The 18,152-nt window shown below is 40.3% G+C and overlaps 1 protein-coding gene across 2 annotated transcripts in view; it reads left to right on the top strand.

Moving 5' to 3' along the window:
- The first annotated feature begins 8 nt into the window (after positions 1 to 8).
- The window catches only part of AREL1 (apoptosis resistant E3 ubiquitin protein ligase 1), a 44,408-nt gene continuing 26,264 nt past the window's right edge, over positions 9 to 18,152 (top strand). The window contains exons 1-2 of one of the 2 annotated variants that reach the window (XM_027552435.1): positions 9 to 180; positions 17,680 to 17,791. The gene's annotated coding sequence lies outside the window, so the exon portion shown is untranslated. The remainder of the gene's footprint in view (positions 181 to 17,679; positions 17,792 to 18,152) is intronic. The other variant, XM_027552436.1, reaches the window with a different exon arrangement.

The raw sequence follows: 18,152 nt of genomic DNA, 5'->3' as shown, positions 1-18,152 counted from the left end.
GAAGCGGAAGCCGTTTTGGGAAACGGAAAAGCCCAGCAGCGGGTTCCCAGCCGCCGGGCTGGGCAATCTGTACTGGGTTCTCTTGAGTGGGAGGGTCTAGGGCCGTATTTTCTGCTGGTGCTGCCACCGCCTCCCAGAGTAGCAGAGCTGCGACTTCGCCGTGCTGCACCCCCAGTTTGGGTAATGTTTCCCTCTTGCATTACTCCAGCACGAGGCAGAGCTCAGAGGACCTGCCTGCATTATATAGAGTTCTAGAGAGAGGGAGGACCAGGGTAGAGGGGACGACATTCTGGATTGCCCAGTAGGTTTGGGGAAAACACGTTCTCCTCATCCTTCAGCGGCGGGCATCAGGTCTTTATCGTGCTCCGCGGAGGCTCTGGTTCCTCCTTGGTTCTCCCAACCGGCATTGTGCTTGGGGTAGCCGAATGGACGATTCTCGTGATTTCCCCCGAGTGCATACCGTGTATTCGTCTTGGTGAAGCCTAAAGGGATGAGGGAAGGGTGGGATGAGGGATGGAGCAGCATTTGAGGGCTTTGAGGGCTTTCTTTGGACTGTCTCTAAAAATCGAGGCAGACGCTTGCCTGTGTTACTAGTTACCAAGCCAGTAAAATGTTGGGAAATAATTAGCATTGTATTCTGAAGCCTTGGTGTGTTATCTTTCATGGGAAAGATTAGAGTTTTTGAGAACAAGAAGGGTAAGATAACTTACTTTTTTTTTTTTTTGAGTACCTTTTTAGGTACTCTGGTGGTTCTTAACCTTTCGAAGATCCAGGGACAGTTCTTTAGTAAGTGGGTACACGTTGCAATATTTGTCACACGATTATGAGACTGGTGACCTCAAAGCCTGTCTGTGAACGCTCTAGGTCTGCGCTTGACATGAAGAACCCCGATTCTATATATTGTATTAGGCATTTTAACTGTATTACCTTCTTTGACCTTCACAGTGATTTCAGTATCCCCATTTTACATAATGGGAAGCTGAAGCCTAGACTTTGTTCAGGGGTTTGTTTGGGTCTAATTCCACAGTCTGTACTTATTTCACAAAGCTGTCCTGATGTTTGAAATCCAAAAAGGTTATGAGGTTAAAGAAAAAAAAGCTGACCATAGCAGCTTAAGACTTATTATGAAACATAGTGTATTAAAATGGACTTTGGAGTCTGACTGATGGGGTTTTAAAAATCCCTGTACTGCCCTCTAATTACTTGTATGTTATTGGGTGATTTTATCTGTGCTTCAGTATATGTGTAAAATGAATAGTATCTGTCTTACAGGAATGTCTGTCAGTAATCAGGACTAAGTGAGTTAAAGCATGAAGTCCCTAGAAGAGTGTTCACCACGAGTAAACCCTATTAAAGTATTTTCTGTTATTATTGTGTGTCTTCTGTCAAAGTATGCCAATGATATTTTAATATAGTTGCTCAGTTTTGGAACTTGAGTGTGTTATAACTTCAAGAACTTGATTACATTTTCAGTTCTTGAAAAGCTCCTTTGCAGGATGATTTCTTGAGTTGATTTGAGTACAGTTTTCTTCCTGCTTTCCCTTTGAGGCATGCATGCATGTAGCTAGCTTTGTAGGGCACATATTTGACTTTGTAGGCTCTGAATTTTTGACATTGAAATAATTTTGTTATGGAAGCATCTACAGATCCTGTGTATGCCTCCTGCTTTACCCCATTTGTGGTTTACTAGAAGTTCCTAATCTTTAGGGAACAGCCTTTCTGCCAAGCTGTCATGGTGACATGATAGCCACAACTTTTTTGATGCATTAGAACCTCATGGTGATTAGGCAATAAGCTTTTTAAGTAAACATGATCGGTGTGTTTATTTTGAACATTTGGAGACTGATTAGTATTATATATAGGTTTAGAGAGAAAATTGCATATAATTAAATAGTAATTTGCATTTAAATTCAGGCACCGACAGAAAAACACTCTCTTGGTAATGTGTACCCTGAATTTTGAATTCTGTGAACAATAACAAATTAAAAAATACAAGCAGTGTGTAATATCTATTCTGGGACTTTTCTGATTTCCTTGATTGATAAAGCTTAGTAGGGAGCTAAATTAGTGTGGGAACACTATGGAGGATGAGAACATACTTAGGAAAATATGGTTTTGTTTTTTTTTTTTTTTTGCTTTGTAATTTTGTTCCAATCCAAGATTCTTACGTTCTAAGATTCATAAAGTACCAGGATATCCTATAGCATGTTTTGGTAGTTATGGGAGGGACAGATGGTGTTGCTTTGTGTTGGGTGGGAGCAGAAAGTAATCGATTTTGATTACATACTTGTGAGAAAAATAAGTGATTTTAGTCCTTCTCAGCAGTCAGGAGGGTTGTTTGGTTCTTTTCTGCAGTCTTGAAGAGAAAGAATTGCTCAAGGCATTTGACCCACAGTTTGAACACATAATTGGGCTTGGATTTCATTCCATTCACTAATTGGCCTAACTTACTAATGTAAGTTGTTAACAAATTGCTTTTTAAAATTTTGGAGGATGAATCTTGTAGGTCAGTGTTAGAAAGTTCGATGTGTATTCACTTTGTGGCCATTAAGGGAAAAAAATCACATTATTTTCTTCCGTTTCAAGTTAGTTTTTACACTTTTTAAAGAAGATGTATCTATTTCTTTACTTACTTATTTGACTGCATCAGGTCTTAGTTGTGGCGTTCAGGGTCTTCGTCATGTCGTGTGAGATCTTTTGTTGCAGAGAACAGACTTTCTAGTTGAGCCGTGACGGCTTAGTTGCTCCGAAGCATGTGGGATCTTAGTTTCCTGACCAAGGATTGAACCTGTGTCCCATGCGTTGCAAGGTGGATTCTTAGCCACTGGACCACTAGGAAGGTCCCTTTACACTAACTTTTATGTCTCATGTGATAGGAGTTTTTTCCCCAACAAACATTAGTTGCTGTTAGTTATTTTTCAGTTAGCTCGACTACATCTAAATGTGGTAGCATGGTATATGTACAGCAGTCCCTGTTTGTAAGATATCGATATTGAACTGGTTTATCAGGATACCTGAGAAGTACGTTCCTGCTGCATGTTCATTCATTCAGAGGCATTTATTGGAGGGCCCGTTCTGCTGCAGGGAATGTGCTGGTTATTCTTCAAGAACTCAGGCCTGTATTAGAGAAAGAGTTGTGAACAGGTAAATTATGGTAGGTGGTTGAACCAAGGTATGCAAATTGAAATATTTTATTTTTTTAAACTATAAAACATATTATTAAAAAAATTTTATTTTGTATTGGGGGTAGCGAATTGAAATATTTTAGAGAATTTATTCTACCTGTTCTTCTTTCTGGAAATGGACCAGGTCAGAGTACTGTTGTGTAATATTTATTTAGTGCTATAACATATAACAGATCGGATTTTATGACTATAATGGATTCTAGTATGTCAGTTTATCTTTTAAATGACTGTAGTCATTAAATAGTTTAGGTGTAAATTTCAGTTATCTTTCTTTTGTTTCTTCTTTTACGCTTCACTAAAGCATCTGCTTACAATGCAGGAGACCCGGGTTCAGTCCCTGGGTTGGGAAGATCCCCTGGAGAAGGCAATGTCAACCCACTCCAGTACTCTTGCCTGGAAAATCCCATGGACTGAGAAGCCTGGTAGGCTATAGTCCATGGGGTCACAAAGAGTCGGACACAACTGAGCGACTTCACTTCACTTCACTTTTCCAAAGTTCTGAGGTTGTTTAACCTTATTGTAGCGTGTGTATATGTAAGCATGCCTGGAGCTTGATACAGTGTTATGTCTCTATGACATTTTCCTGATGGGACTCTTGAAGCCTATACTACAAAATGTGCTTTAACAGAGGGAGATACGTATTTACCTAGTTATTAGAAACCAAACAGTTATGGTAAGTATATGGCTTGCCATTTAGCCTGAATTGGAACAGTATCATATGATTTTAATATGTATTTTTGTTACCTTGAGAAGTTGAGGAATTTGTACCATGTTTTTCAGAGCTTTTAGCTGAAGCATCCATTTCACTGCAGTTTGCATTTTGGTGTTGAGATGCTAATTGTCAATATCTGTTCATTGTATTTTTTAAAATACTGACACAATACATTTTACTGAAAGATTAAATGGTCTAGTGTATTCACTCAACTAATGGTTTTGAGATTCCTTCTCACTTAGGTACTTCTAAGATCTTATACAGTGTTCCTGTGTGATTCCTACCTTCTCTTCCCAATGCATATCCATCTATTTTTATCCTTTAACAAATAGTTCTTCTTTTTGGACTAGCCTTAAAAACAAAGAATGAAATAAAACACTTTAAAAAGCATTTAAAATACATTTCTACCATGAAAAATTGGGATTGACTTAACTAGATGACTTGTCTTTATGCTTCTGTATGTCTTCAAGGCCATCTGATTCCACCTGAACCGTTCAAGGAACCTGAATTTGGTGCCCCACACATCCTACCCACCAGACACGAGGCCCGCTACTCTTAGATGTCTACTAGCCATACTTCTGGTTGATGTTGTTGTTTTTGCACAAAGTCCACCCCAAGAACTTTGACAAAGCAAGAGAAAATACACGTGCTAGCAAAAGTAATCTCATTGTAAAAGTTGCTTTTACATTTAAAATTCCTCAATTGCTAGCTTACTGTGGTTATAAAGTGCAGAGAATTCTTTTTGTTGATTTCTCCACCTCCCTACCCCTAGCATCCATTTCCTCCCAACAGATTTTCTTCCATGTATTCTCTCTCTTCCCTTGGAGCCATGTGCTTCAGGGGGAGCCAACCACATCTTCATGCCAAAGAATGGGCCTGGTTGGCTAAGAATAGTTCCATCCATTCTTTACCAGTCTCTAATTTAGGAGAAGAAATGCGATTCAATTTTGGTCAGTGAGAGATTTAAATTTGCTCTTGGCTTCTTTAAAAGTCCTTCCTCATGCTTTCATTGTGTTTTCTATTCATTATTCTTTTTGGTCAGAGATTAGATAAAGGTAACTTATTAATACACAACATTTACTATTGTGTCCCTCCCTTTGTTTTTATCCAGAGATCTAGCCCAGGTTATTTAAAACCCCTGGCTTGTCCACTTACGGAAGTTTAACTCCAAGGATTGTTGTTGAGTTGCTAAGTCATGTCTGACTCTTTGTGACCCCATGGACTGCAGCACACTAGGCTTCTCTGTCCTTCAGTATCTCTTGGTGTTTGCTCAAACACATGGTCATTGAGTCACTGCTGCTATCTAACCATCTCATCCTCTGCCGCCCTCTTCTCCTTTTGCCTTCAGTGTTTCGCAGCATCAGTCTTTCCCAGTGAGTTGGCTCTTCGCATCAGGTGGCCAAGGTATTGGAGCTTCAGCTTCAGCATCAGTCCTTCCAATGAATATTCAGGATTGATTTCTTTTAGGATTGACTTTGTTTGCTCTCCTTGCTGTCCAAGGCACTCTTAAGAGTCTTTTCCAACACCATAATTTGAGAGCATCAATTCTTCAGCACTGAGCCTTCTTCATGGTCCAACTCACATCTGTACATGACTACTGGAAAAACCATAGCTTTGACTCGAAGGACCTTTATCGTCACAGTGATGCCTCTTTGCTTTTTAATACGCTGTCTGGGTTTGTCATAACTTTGCTTCCAAGGAGTAAGCGTCTTTTAATTTCATGGTTGCAGTCACCATCCTCAGTGATTTTGGAGCCCGAGAAAAGAAAATTTGTCACTGCTTCTACATTTTCCTCTTCTAGCCATGAAGTGATGGGACCAGATGCCACGATCTTAGTTTTTTTAATGTTGAGCTTCAAGCCAGCTTTTTTACCCTCTTCTTTCACCCTCATCAAAGGCTCTTTAGTTCTTCTTCACTTTATGCCATTAGACTGATATCATCTGCATATCTGAGGTTGTTGATATTTCTCCCGACGATCTTGATTCCAGCCTGTGATTCATCCAGCACAGCATTTCGCATGATGTACTCTGCATATAAGTTAAATAAACAGGGTAACAACATGCAGCCTTGTCTTGCTTCTGTCCCAATTTTGAACCAGTCAGTCGTTCCACATAAGTTCTATCTGTTGCTTCTTGACCTGCATACAGATTTCTCAGGAGGCAGGTAAGGTGGTCTGGTATTCCCATCTCTTTAAGAATTTTCCACAGCTTGTGATCCACACAGTCAAAGGCTTTAGTGTAGCCAGTGAAGAAGAAGTAGATGTTTTTCTGGAATTCTGTTGCTTTCTCTGTGATCCAGAGAATTTGTCGTTAGTTTGATCTCTGGTTCCTCTGCTTTCTCTAAACCCAGCTTGTACATCTGGAAGTTCTTGGTTCATGTACTGCTGAAGCCGAGCTTGCAGGCTTAGCTCCAAGGATACCCCTTGGTGTATGTGGTAGAACTGTTAGGAAAACAGTTAAAACCTTCCAAGTATGATTTGGGTTTTCATATCCTGGTGAAGAAGGAAACCTGGTTGGGCTACATAAATGGTTTATAGAAAACCATTTAAACAGATAAGGTTTTGAAAAATGTTTTAAGCGAGCATTACCTGAATTGGAGCAATGACTTGGGAGGCATGATCAGAATCCTAAGGGGGAGTGTGAATGGAAAGTGGGGAACCATATGTACTTTTTTTAAACCCAGATTTTGTTTTGGAATCATTTTAGGTTTATAGAAAAGAAGCAGAATAGTACAAGGAGTTTCTGTTGTACCTTTTACCCAGATCTCTCCCTAATGTTAATGTCTTACATAATCGTGGTAACATTTTGTCACATCTAAGAAGTTAACATTGGTATGAATTGAACTGCAGACTTTATTTGGATTTCACAAAACTTTTCCACCAATATCCTTTTTCGGTTCCAGGATACCACACTGCATTTAGATCATGTATGATTTTGATAAATAGATTGGGGTTTTCAGTGAGCTTTTTCTGTGCCATGTATGTGGTCCAGTAATCCTCTCTGACCAGTGCTGAGGAAAGTCATTGACCTTGAGAATAAACAGTACCACATAGGTGGTTTTTGTAGCCTTTGATGCTCAAAGCACTGTTAAGCCAGTGGAAGAGTTGGCTTTGCTCCCAGGAGGGTGGTGTGACGTTTCCTGAGAAGCTTAAGAGCTGATCCTGATTGTGGGTCCCTTCTTAGCTTCTACTAAAACCGTGTGTATACCTCATAGATTTTACTACATGGAACTATCCCCAATTATTTCTTGTCTTGCTCTTTACTAAATTGTGTGTCTCCAAGGGGTCAGGAACTATCTTACTTATTTCGGAGTCTAGGAGGCCTGGCCTGCTGCAGTCCATAGGATCGCAGAGTCAGACACGACTTGGCAACTGAACAACAAGAAGCATTCAGCATATTGCTTGGCATGTAATAAGGTCTTAATACACATTTGAAATTAATAAGTCCATGTTTGGTAACATTGATTAGTTATTAGGTCAACAGAAGTTATGTTTTGAATGCCACATGTGTTGAGTTTCTCCAAATTGAGCCCTCTTAAGTGGCCATTTCTGTGCCTAGTTGAGTTTTTCTTCCCAGAATCTTAATCAGAGAAGTATAAAATACTCATTTAAGGTTGCTCTTTCTTCTGATTATATAAACAATTTATTTCTCTTAAAAAATGAGAGTAGGATCGAAAGTAATAGCAGTGTATGTGTGTGTATGTATGTATGTGTGTGTGTGCGTGTATGCATGTGCTAAGTCGCTCAGTGTGTCTGACTCTTTGTGACCCCACAGACTGTAGCCCACCAGGCTCTGTCTATGGGATTTCCCAGGCAGGAACACTGGAGTGGGTTGCCACTTCCTTCTCCAGGGGATCTTCCCGACCCAGGGATCAAACCCACGTCTCTTGGTCTCCTGCATTGACAGGTGGATTCTTCACCACTGCGCCACCTGGGAAGCCCAGTAGATGGTAGTAGAGGTAGAAACTGGGTTAGCTTTTGAGTGTATGTGTGATAGTTGCAGTTTCACCCCACTAGGCTGTAGATCTGGCTGTTTGCCTGTCATTTCATGCACAGTTAATGAAATAAAAACTTCCTAGACTTATTGAGGGAGACGGCTTGTCAGATTCAGAGAATTAGTTTAAAATTTTTCCTGTTACAACCAAGATTCGGTGGCCCAGGGTCACCTAAGCATAAAAGCTGCCATGGTATGGGAACACAGGGGTCTGTTCCAAATCTGTGGATCGGGTGCAGTAGATCAGCTTGGTAAATAGGAAAAAAACATCAGGGTAAGAAGGAGTTGTAAATCAGAGCTGCTGTTTTCTTGATTTAAAGTCTGTGACAGGGGCCTTGATGAGCCAGTTTTCTACTTTGTTTCTCTTCAGACGTCCTGTGAAGTTAGGAAATGAGCAATGATAACTTCTCATTTCATTTCTCCGTTTTAGTCACATTAGCTTTGTATACCTTTTTCCTCCTTTCTATGAACTATATTTTATTCCAAGGGGCATAGAATAGAAACTCGTATACCCTGTTCATTTAATTTTGAGTCTGAAGAACTCTGGCTTATTTTAAAGAGACTGATGTAATGGAATCCAAGTTGAATTAAGAAATGTAAAGTTCCTTTTAAGAACCAACGTCAGGGGTCCAGAAGTTTTATGTCAATTTGAAGAGACCCGAGGGACTAAAATCTTGCCTACATTTAGAAATGCCATTTATTAGATTGAAGAAGGGGAACATCTGTTAAAAGATAAAAATCTTAACAATTCTGAAATAGACTATAACTTCAATAGTGCTTGGTAATGAGGGAAGTTGATTTTAAAAGAAACAAAGGGATAATAAAATTGTGTGACTAATTATGAGATAAATGGAATACAGGCGTTTTAAAGAAAAGTCTTTTTAAAAACTTTGACGAGATTTTCTTAGATGAAGCTTTTAGATAAAATTTCTAGAAGAAAATCTTTGTGACCTTGAGTTAGGCAAAGATTTTTAAAGAATTTTTTAAGATACGAGAAAGGACAAACTGTAGAAGGAAGAAAAAATTTATAAGTTAGATTTCATCAAGTTAGGAAAGTTAGGAACTTTTACTCATTAAACAACACCGTTAAGAAAATGAAAATGCAAGTCACAGAAAATATTTGCTGAATGTGCATCTAATAAAGGACTTGTATTCATAACTTAACTTTTACAACACTACAGTAAGAAGGCAGCTCAGTTTTTAAAAATGACAGAAGATTTGGATACCAGAGAATCTTTATAAATAGCCAACAGGCCCAGGGAAAGACGCTCAGTATTGTTAGTCCTCGGGGACTTTAAAACCACAGTGAGATACCACTTCACACCTATTAGAATGGGTAAAATTTAAAAGATTGATAATACCAAGCATAGGTAAATACAGTAACTGGAGCTCTCATACATTGCTGGTGGAGATGCAAGGTAGTACAGCCACTTTGGAAAATAGTTTGCCAGTTTCTTATAAATTAAATGTATACTTATTACATGGCCTGGCAGTCCCACTTTTAGCTGTTTATCCAAGAAAAATGAAAACGTATGTCCACATTACACTTGTATTTGAATGTTTACCCATAATAGCCCCACCCTGGATAGAATCCAAATGTCCTTTGCTGGGGAATGGATAAACAAACTGTATGCCCACATCATGGGTGACTACTACAAAGGGGAATGAACTACCGATACAAATAACAGCATGTATGGAGCTCACAAGTATTGTATCACACAGTAAAGACTGTATTTTCTATGTGATGTCATTTATAGGCATTTTGCAAAAGGCAAAAACTATAGCTAAGTAAAGTACATCAGTGGTTGTGTAGGAGGGTGAAGGACTGCAAAGGGTCTTGAGGAACTTTGGGGGGTTATGAAATGCTCTGGATCATGATTGTATTTTATATCATTACCTTATACAGTTGTCAGAACTCTTAATTGTATGCTTTAAATTGGTGACTTACTACATACAAATGACACTTTAGGGAAACTGATTTTGACAAGAGATTGGACAAAGGTTTTTTTTTTTACTAGTGATTTATATATTTGGAGAAGGCAATGGCACCCCACTCCAGTACTCTTGCCTGGAAAATCCCATGGACAGAGGAGCCTGGTAGGCTGCAGTCCATGGGGTCGCTCAGAGTCAGACAGAACTGAGCAACTTCACTTTCACTTTTCACGTTCATGCATTGGAGAAGGAAATGGCAACCCACTCCAGTGTTCTTGCCTGGAGAATCCTGGGGATGGCGGAGCCTGGTGGGCTGCCGTCTATGGGGTCGCACAGAGTCAGACACAACTGAAGTGACTTAGCAGCAGTAGCAGTAATTTATACAGGACTAGAGAATGGGTTTAAAGTTTGGATCTGAATTTGTTATAGACATTAAAATAATTTTGAAATAATATCACTGAACTGAGTTGCAAAGAGCTTACTAGTTATGTGTTAGGTCAAGTTTAAATTAATGTTATTTGTAAAAATAGATGGAGATAAAATATAAATTTTACATGAAGAAGTTGCTGTATCAGAGAATGAGAGTTCCATATAAGGAAAAAAAACATGAGGGCTGATTTTGAATTCCCCGCTCTGGCCTAAATCTTTACTTGGTCTAATACAATTCACCATCACTTTGGAGGAATAGTCACTTCCTTTTGCCTCCAATAAATTACTTAAAAATTTTTTCTCCTCTGAGTTTCTTCTCAGTTTGATTTGCTAGCTCCTCTGAGGAAGCAAGGGCAGGATATGTCTAAAGTTGGTCCCCTCTAGCAGTCTCTCCCCATTCCCCATGTCTTTTGACTGCCCTCCAGATCCTGGTATCTCTAGCTTCAGATGCTGATTTCCACTTGTCTTGTGGATTTTCTCATCTGGATATGTTCCGTCTATGTGCCTGCTCAGTTGCTCAATCGTGTCCGACCCTGGGACCCCATGGACTAAAGGCCGCCAGACTCCTCTGTCCATGGGATTCTCCAGGTAAGAATACTGGAGTGGGTTGCCATTTCCTCCTCCAGGGGATCTTCCCAACCCAAGGATCAAGCCCACGTCTCCTACATTGACAGGGGATATCCTGTAGACGCTTTAAACTTAAGTTCACTACTGCACTCATTACCTTCCCTCCATATCTGCTCTGCCTCCTTAATTCTCTGTCATTATTCATCCAGGCTCCCAAGCATAGAAAATCCTAACTTGTCTTTGGCTTCTTGCTCCCTTTGGGCTTTTTGTCTCGAAGATCACTGATCCTGTTGCTTCTAACAGAAACAAAGCACACTCTAGTCTCTTCCTGTCTATGTCACGACCAGTGCCTAGAAGCTTCCTTGGACAGTATCCTCTTGTCTCTCAGCCATTGATCTTTCTCTTCAGAGTCTCTTTCACATTACCCCCAGAGTTACTTCTCTTTAAATGTGTGATCTTGTTACTCCCTTAGTTAAAGAACTTCTCTTGTGGCTTTGTTGCTGTTGTTTAGAGTCTAATCAAATGAAGTCATATTCCTTTAAATTTCCAAATTAAATACTTCTGAGCTCTCTTTCTTCTTATCCCAAGAATGTCTCTCCCTCCCCAACCCTTTTGGAGGTTCTTGATACATCAATATTCCTGGATAAGAAGGTAGGCTCTGGGATCACATTGCCTGGTTCCTTCAGTTGTCAATTTAGTGACCACAGACATGTTATTTTAGCTGTCTGTACCTCCATTTCCTAATCTGTAAAATAGGCATCATAATACAGTTACCTTATCCGGTTGCTGAGAGAATTAAATGAGATGATCCGTGAAATACTTCACACAGTGCTGGCACGTAGTAAGTTCTCAGTAGAGGTGGATTCTTGTTTTTATCATCATACTGGAAAAAGAATTCAGAAACTTAGTGTTTTGGATTGTTGCTGTCATTGGTTCAAAATGAGATTTCTCTGGATCTCTCCATCTTTCCTGATGAGGAGAGAACAGAAATGAAAGCTGTGTAACTTGGCTGAACCAAATTCCCTCAGGTACACTCAGTGCTGTCTTCCTCATTTATTTGGGTTGGGTGGCTTGGGCATAGACCGCCATCATAACCTGGCAGGCCCAAAGCCTGGGTAGCACATCGAGCCATATCCCCTGGGGCTCTCCTGTGGTGCCAAGTCACCTGGGCCTAGTTTCCAGTCTCAACCGGTCTTCCCTTCCTTTATAGTCCAAGTCTTGCTCCCCAAGGGCAGCTGAATTCCTTCCTTTTCTCAGTGCATCTCCATGTTATACCCGAGGCAACAGAAGAGAAGCTAAATAGCTTGTTCAGGATCACTTAATTGTAAAATTCACGCTCTTAACCACTGCACTGTGCTGTACTTAGTATCAGGCACCCTGGTTTAGCCCCATGGTTTTCCAAACACTTTGCTTTCATAATGCTTTTCATCACTCTCTCTTGACTCAGTCCTTTTACTTAGGATGTTCCTTCTACCTAGGATATTGGTGGTGGTTGTTGTTGTTTCCCTGCCTTGCAAAAGGCCTACTCATTGTTAGGTAACGGCCCCACTCAGGCAAGATAACCTCTCTCCTTCCTTTGCCTTCCACATATTGTTTTTCTCCTCTTTTGTACACCTGCTACGTTGTATTATCTACCTCCCACATTGGACAGGGTTAATGGAGGTTGAGAAAAGACTTTGTCTTACTTATCCTTGTGACCTTAGCTTTTAGCACACAGTCTTAAAAAATGAAATGAATGAAGAATGAATGATACAGAAGAACCTAAAGATGTTAGTTTGCCAACAAAGGTCCGGCTAGTCAAGGCTATGGTTTTTCCAGTAGTCATGTATGGATGTGAGAGTTGGACTGTAAAGAAAGCTGAGTGCCAAAAAATTGATGCTTTTGAACTGTGGTGTTGGAGAAGACTCTTGAGAATCCCTTGAACTGCAAGGAGATCCAACCAGTCCATCCTAAAGGAGATCAGTCCTGGGTGTTCATTGGAAGGACTGATGTTGAAGCTGAAACTCCAATACTTTGGCCACCTGATGCAAAGAGCTGACTCATTTGAAAAGACCATGATGCTGGGGAAGATTGAGGGCAGGAGGAGAAGGGGACGACAGAGGATGAGATGGTTGGATGACATCACCGACTCAGTGGATATGAGTTTGAGTAAACTCCGGGAGTTGGTGATGGACAGGGAGGCCTGGTGTGCTGCAGTCCATGGGGTCTCAAAGAGTTGGATACAACTGAATGACTAAACTGAACTGAACTGAACTGAGAGATATTAGTAGTGAATTTGCTAAAACTGCGTTTAAGGTAAGAGAAAATACAGATGTCTAGGGATGGAGGAACATAGAAAAATGTGAGTATATGAAATGAGTGATAATGGGTAGTATACCAGTAAGTTGAATGGGGGTTGTAGTGATTTTCAGAATTTTCAGCTCAGGTACCTCTAATGGGAGAGGACAGTGGGTGTGTAACCCTTTGGGGGCTGGGAACAGAGCCTGAAGTCGCCTTTCTGCCTCAGTGACAAAAAGCATATGAATGTTTTGAACATGTCCATGTTCGTGTCCATGTTTTATCTTTAGAAATTCATGCATGTTTTGCATTCTATTTTACTATCTAAATGAGTTTGTTATAACATGAAAATACTTTTTTCTCCCCATCCACCTCATCCTCTGATAGCTGGATGCAAGTGGGAATGTGTCCATTTATCCTCTGTCTCCTACCACATTCTGGCATGCCCCAGTGCCCAGATCAAGGAAGCACGGAATGGGTTATAGTCTAATACAGCAACATTCTAGCTTTCTGTTTGGGGGGATCGTCTGCTTGGGAGTATTATGTCATGGAACCGAGGAGGGTGAGCTCACCCTGTTCTGACTAACGAGGCTGTTCCTGGAGGGCTGCAGTCATTTGGAGGCACCTCATTACCAGATCGCTGGGGAGCAGCTGGAGAGAGTTCACAGAAGACCCACAGGAATGATTAAGAGACTGGAGGGGCTGATGGATGAGGAAAGAATACAAATGAAAACTATAACTTGGCTGAACCAAGGTCACAGGAATACACAACTGTATAAATATCTCAAGAGTATAAGCTTGACAGGGGAGGGTGGTCTTTTATGGTGGGATTTAGTGGTGGGGAGAATAAACCAAGGGTGAAATTTAAGCAAAGGAAAAGGTAAACTAATATTCTCAAGTGTCTGATAGTGCACGTTATTTCTTGGAACATCCTCAGTTGGGCCACTCTAACTTGTGGGCCTTTGGCTAATTGAATGATCTCTGTTTTTTATTCGACTTCCGTGGACTTGAGGTCGGCACTTCTCTGTGTAGAGAATGCTGGAGACTAACATCTTACAAAGCACACATCTTTCTCTTGTCCTGACTCGTTCTGTGGGACTCAGTGGTTATTATTTGGTACTCCTATGTGCTGCCTATCTCTTTATCCCTTTATGTACCAGAATTCTGAAGTGGACTTTCACATACTTTTTTTTAAGTTAATTTTTTATTGGATTATCGTAGATTTACAACATTGTGTTCGTTTCAGGTGTACAGCAGAGTGGACCAGTTATACATGTGCATCCATCCACTGTTTTAGATTTTTCCCCATGCAGGTCATTACTGAGTCCTGAGTATAGAGTTCCCTGTGCTATACAGGGATCACAGCTTTTTAGAATAGCACTTTAAAAGTAGCAACAGAGTCATTATGTATGGCAATAATTTTAGAAACCCAGGTACAGTATTTGGTCCCTGAGGTACTTGTTGATTTTAGGAAATTGTAGCCTTGATGAAATCTAAGCATGATTGTATGAAGCACATACTTTGGGAAATGGTTGTATAAAATGCCTATTTGGGGTATGGAAGGCATAAAACTTTTAAATGACAATTGAAATTAGCCAGGAGACACATTTGCATAAAATCGCCAGTTTTATAGCCGTTTTCTTAAGCAGGGACAGTAGAACTGGAAGGTGATTTTTATGCTTTTTTTTGATACATAAAAATGAGCTTATTAATACTACACATTTATGTAACTTTAAAACTAAGTCGTCTGTACCAGAAGTGGATAAACTTTTTCTGTAGACACTCAGATAGGAAAGCTTTGTAGACCATACATCTCTGCTGCAACTACTCAACTCTGTGTTGTAGTTCAAAGGCAGTCAAAGATAGAATGTAAACGAAGGAACTTGGCTGCATTCATTCTTTCTGACAAAACTTTTTTTTTTTTAAAACAAAACCCAGTGACTGTCTGGATTCGGCCTGCAAGCTGTAGTTTGCCAGCTCCTCCTGCTGTAGACCCTTGCTGCTCCTGAAAGCATGGTCTGCAGACCAGCAGCGTCAGCATCACCCGTGAACCTCATAGAGAGGTGCAGAATAGTAGGTGCCTTCTCAGGCTGGCTGCTCTAGAGTTGAGGCCATGCTTCCTGAATTTTAACACACATAGGAATCACCTGGGGAACTTGTGAAAGTATGGACTCTGAGATGACTTTGAATACCATGTTAGTCACTGGGAGGCAAAGATGAGTAAGACCCAGTAAGTGTCCTCAGGGAGTCTACAGTTCATTAGGAGAGACTACTGTATAAACAAATACTTATAATACAGACTAATAAATGCTTCAGTAGAGGTGTCTTCAGCATAGGAGTATCACAAAGGAGGAAGTGATTGGTTCTGCCTGGTGTGGGGAGTCCTCAGAGGGTCTTAGGAATTGGACCAGGAAAGGGGCTGGGGGCTTGAATTGAGTCTTGAAGCTCACTAGAAGCACTGAAGCGTGGGGAACAGAGGTAAGTGTGGCAGTTCATTGTGGGGCACCATAAAGATGATGTAAGATCTAGGAGTTACTTGATTTAATAATCGAATAGCTGATCACAGGGTTGGAGACCCACTGAGATCATTATGAGTAGAAATAAAAGTTCAGTACGTTCTATTATATTTAACTAGTTTTAAAATACTGTTTCCTTGGTTGAAAAATAAAGATCTTTTGCCTGTTCTCTCCCTTTTTTAGAAAAAAAACAAAACAAAACACAGTATTTGTTCAGAAATAGAAACTTCTTACATGTTTTCCTATCATTAAGAATTTGGGGGACTTCCCTGGCAGTCCAGTGGTTAGGACTCTGCTTCTACTGCAGGGGACACAGATTCAATCCATCCCACATGCCACATGGTGAGACCAAAAAAAAAAGAGAATTTGGAAAACACTAAAAGGTACAGTTAGAAAAAAATGTCTGTAATTCCAGACACCAAAAAATGACCACTATGAACATTTTTATGTTGCTCTTCCCAGTCTTCTTTATATAATATTTTAACAATTGGACTCATGTAAATAATTTTGTGCTTGCTTTTTCATTTAACATTTTATTTGTGAGTGATTCACTGGGTTGTTATTCCTTAAAAGTATCATTTTTTAAATGCTTATATTACATTCTGATGGATCTCTTATAGTTTATGTGATTCTTGTTTGTGGCTCGTTTGAACTGGTTCCAGTTGCTAGTTGACCCAGGTTTTGGCTGATGTACTTGGCAAGTCTGTCACCATATTTTAAAATAATAACACATGCTTATTTATTTTTAATTATAAAAGTTTGCCAACTTGTTTGATCTGGTGGCTTTCACCCATTCTGTTCTTTGGCTCTTGTTAGCATTTTTTAATTTTGTTTCTTAGTTTCCCTTTATAAAAAGGCAGCAGAGTGGTCATCCAAAGCATGGCATCTGAGTCCAGGTTGTCTGGGTTTGACTCAAGTCTACTATGTACTGTGGTGATCTTGAGAAAGTTCCTTGAGAAAATGCCTCAATTTCCTAATTTGTAAAATAGAGACAGTTGTATCTGTCTGAGGGTTGTGAATTAATACACGTGAAGGACTCAGAACAGCTTCTGCCACGTGGAAAGGGACTGTCTCTTCACTTAGTGATCAGTAGTTTCTTGTTGTACGGTGGCTGTTCTTACTAGAACCCCCTTTCTGCTACATTTAGTTCATGAATATCTTTGGTCAGTAAAGATGGACTTTACTCAACTTTATTACTCAGTGTCTTTATCTTGAATGTTCACAGAAAACTTCCCCTCACCCGTAGTAGCAAATTTTACTAAAATTTTAAAGTCAGTACTAAAAGTAAACATAAAGTCAGTATTGTTTAACCCTGTCTTGGAAATGCATACATAGGCATAAAGGGAGCAAACTGTATATAGGCTGACTGATCAGGTTATTTTTTAATTTACTTTTTAGTTGGATGATCAGGTTTTCAAGCTCTTGGGTGGTTTCCCCTTTCCAGCTGAGTGTTCCCTTGGTTCCTTATTCATGGCTTCTAAGGCCCCCTGCAACCCGGCCCCACTATCGTCTCCTTTCATTTCTCTTCACCTTGTTCCCTGTCCCATTAAAGTGAAACTGGTCGTGTGGTTGGGAGGAGACTCACTCTTAAGTCTGTGCTCTGGTTTGCTTCTACTGAAGGGTTGGAATCAACTGAAGTGCCAGAGCTCCTTTCTGGGAAGTGACCAGCTAAGGCGGTGAGATCGCCTCTTGGCTTTTCTCATGATTTTAATTGGGAAAAGCTTGGTCAGAGGTTCACCTGCCTTTGGTTATTTTTGGTGCCACAGGGTTTCCACTGCCTATTCTGTGCCTCTTCTTTGTTGTTTGCTGGGAGTTCTCTTTGAGAAATGAAAACCTATCCCACTGACTCCTTTTTTTCTTTGTAGGATAGGATCCTAAGACAGCAGACCCGAAGCACCCTTCTGCAGCTGACTGCACCCTGCATTAGAAAGAGGTCCAGAGATGATGTATTTGGGGATTATGTTTCTCTACCCAGGAATTCAGGCAGTTCGTTCCAGAAACACTGACCCTCTGCTTGTGTGACACACCCTTCCTGAAGATCTGATGGACACTTTCTGTTGACCTTGCAGCTGTTTTCTCACGTGGAAGTTGGAAGACCAAGGTGAAAGTGGCCGAAAGGTACCTGCTTTGGTGAATAGACGTGCTCCCCTCGGTTCTTAGAACATGGGACCTCGTTTAAAGGTAAGGTGATAGGCTAGTTAAGGTTCACTTCTTATTAGGATGGAGAATATGGACTCAGTGACCAGTTTCTGAGTTCTCTCAGCAAGGCCTAGCTAGCATTGACGTGCACAGTTGCAGTCAGAATTGACTTTATTCCCAGCAGGGCATATTCAAGTATGAAGAAATCAATTCTCCATTTCTGGGAATTGACTTTTTCACACTGGATCTTCAATGTTAGGGCTAAAATTTATTTGATACTGTACTTATAAATCTTTGTACTAAAAAAAGGCAAAGAGTTTTAGAATATGTGTCAGTCAACTTTCTAACATTCCCCTGAGACAAACAGCTTCAAGTATTTCCCCTTTCCCTCTTTTGTAGATAA

Source organism: Bos indicus x Bos taurus, chromosome 10 (assembly GCF_003369695.1).
Source record: "Bos indicus x Bos taurus breed Angus x Brahman F1 hybrid chromosome 10, Bos_hybrid_MaternalHap_v2.0, whole genome shotgun sequence".
NCBI classification, from domain to species: domain Eukaryota; kingdom Metazoa; phylum Chordata; class Mammalia; order Artiodactyla; family Bovidae; genus Bos; species Bos indicus x Bos taurus.
This window is presented reverse-complemented; position numbering and strand designations above follow the sequence as displayed.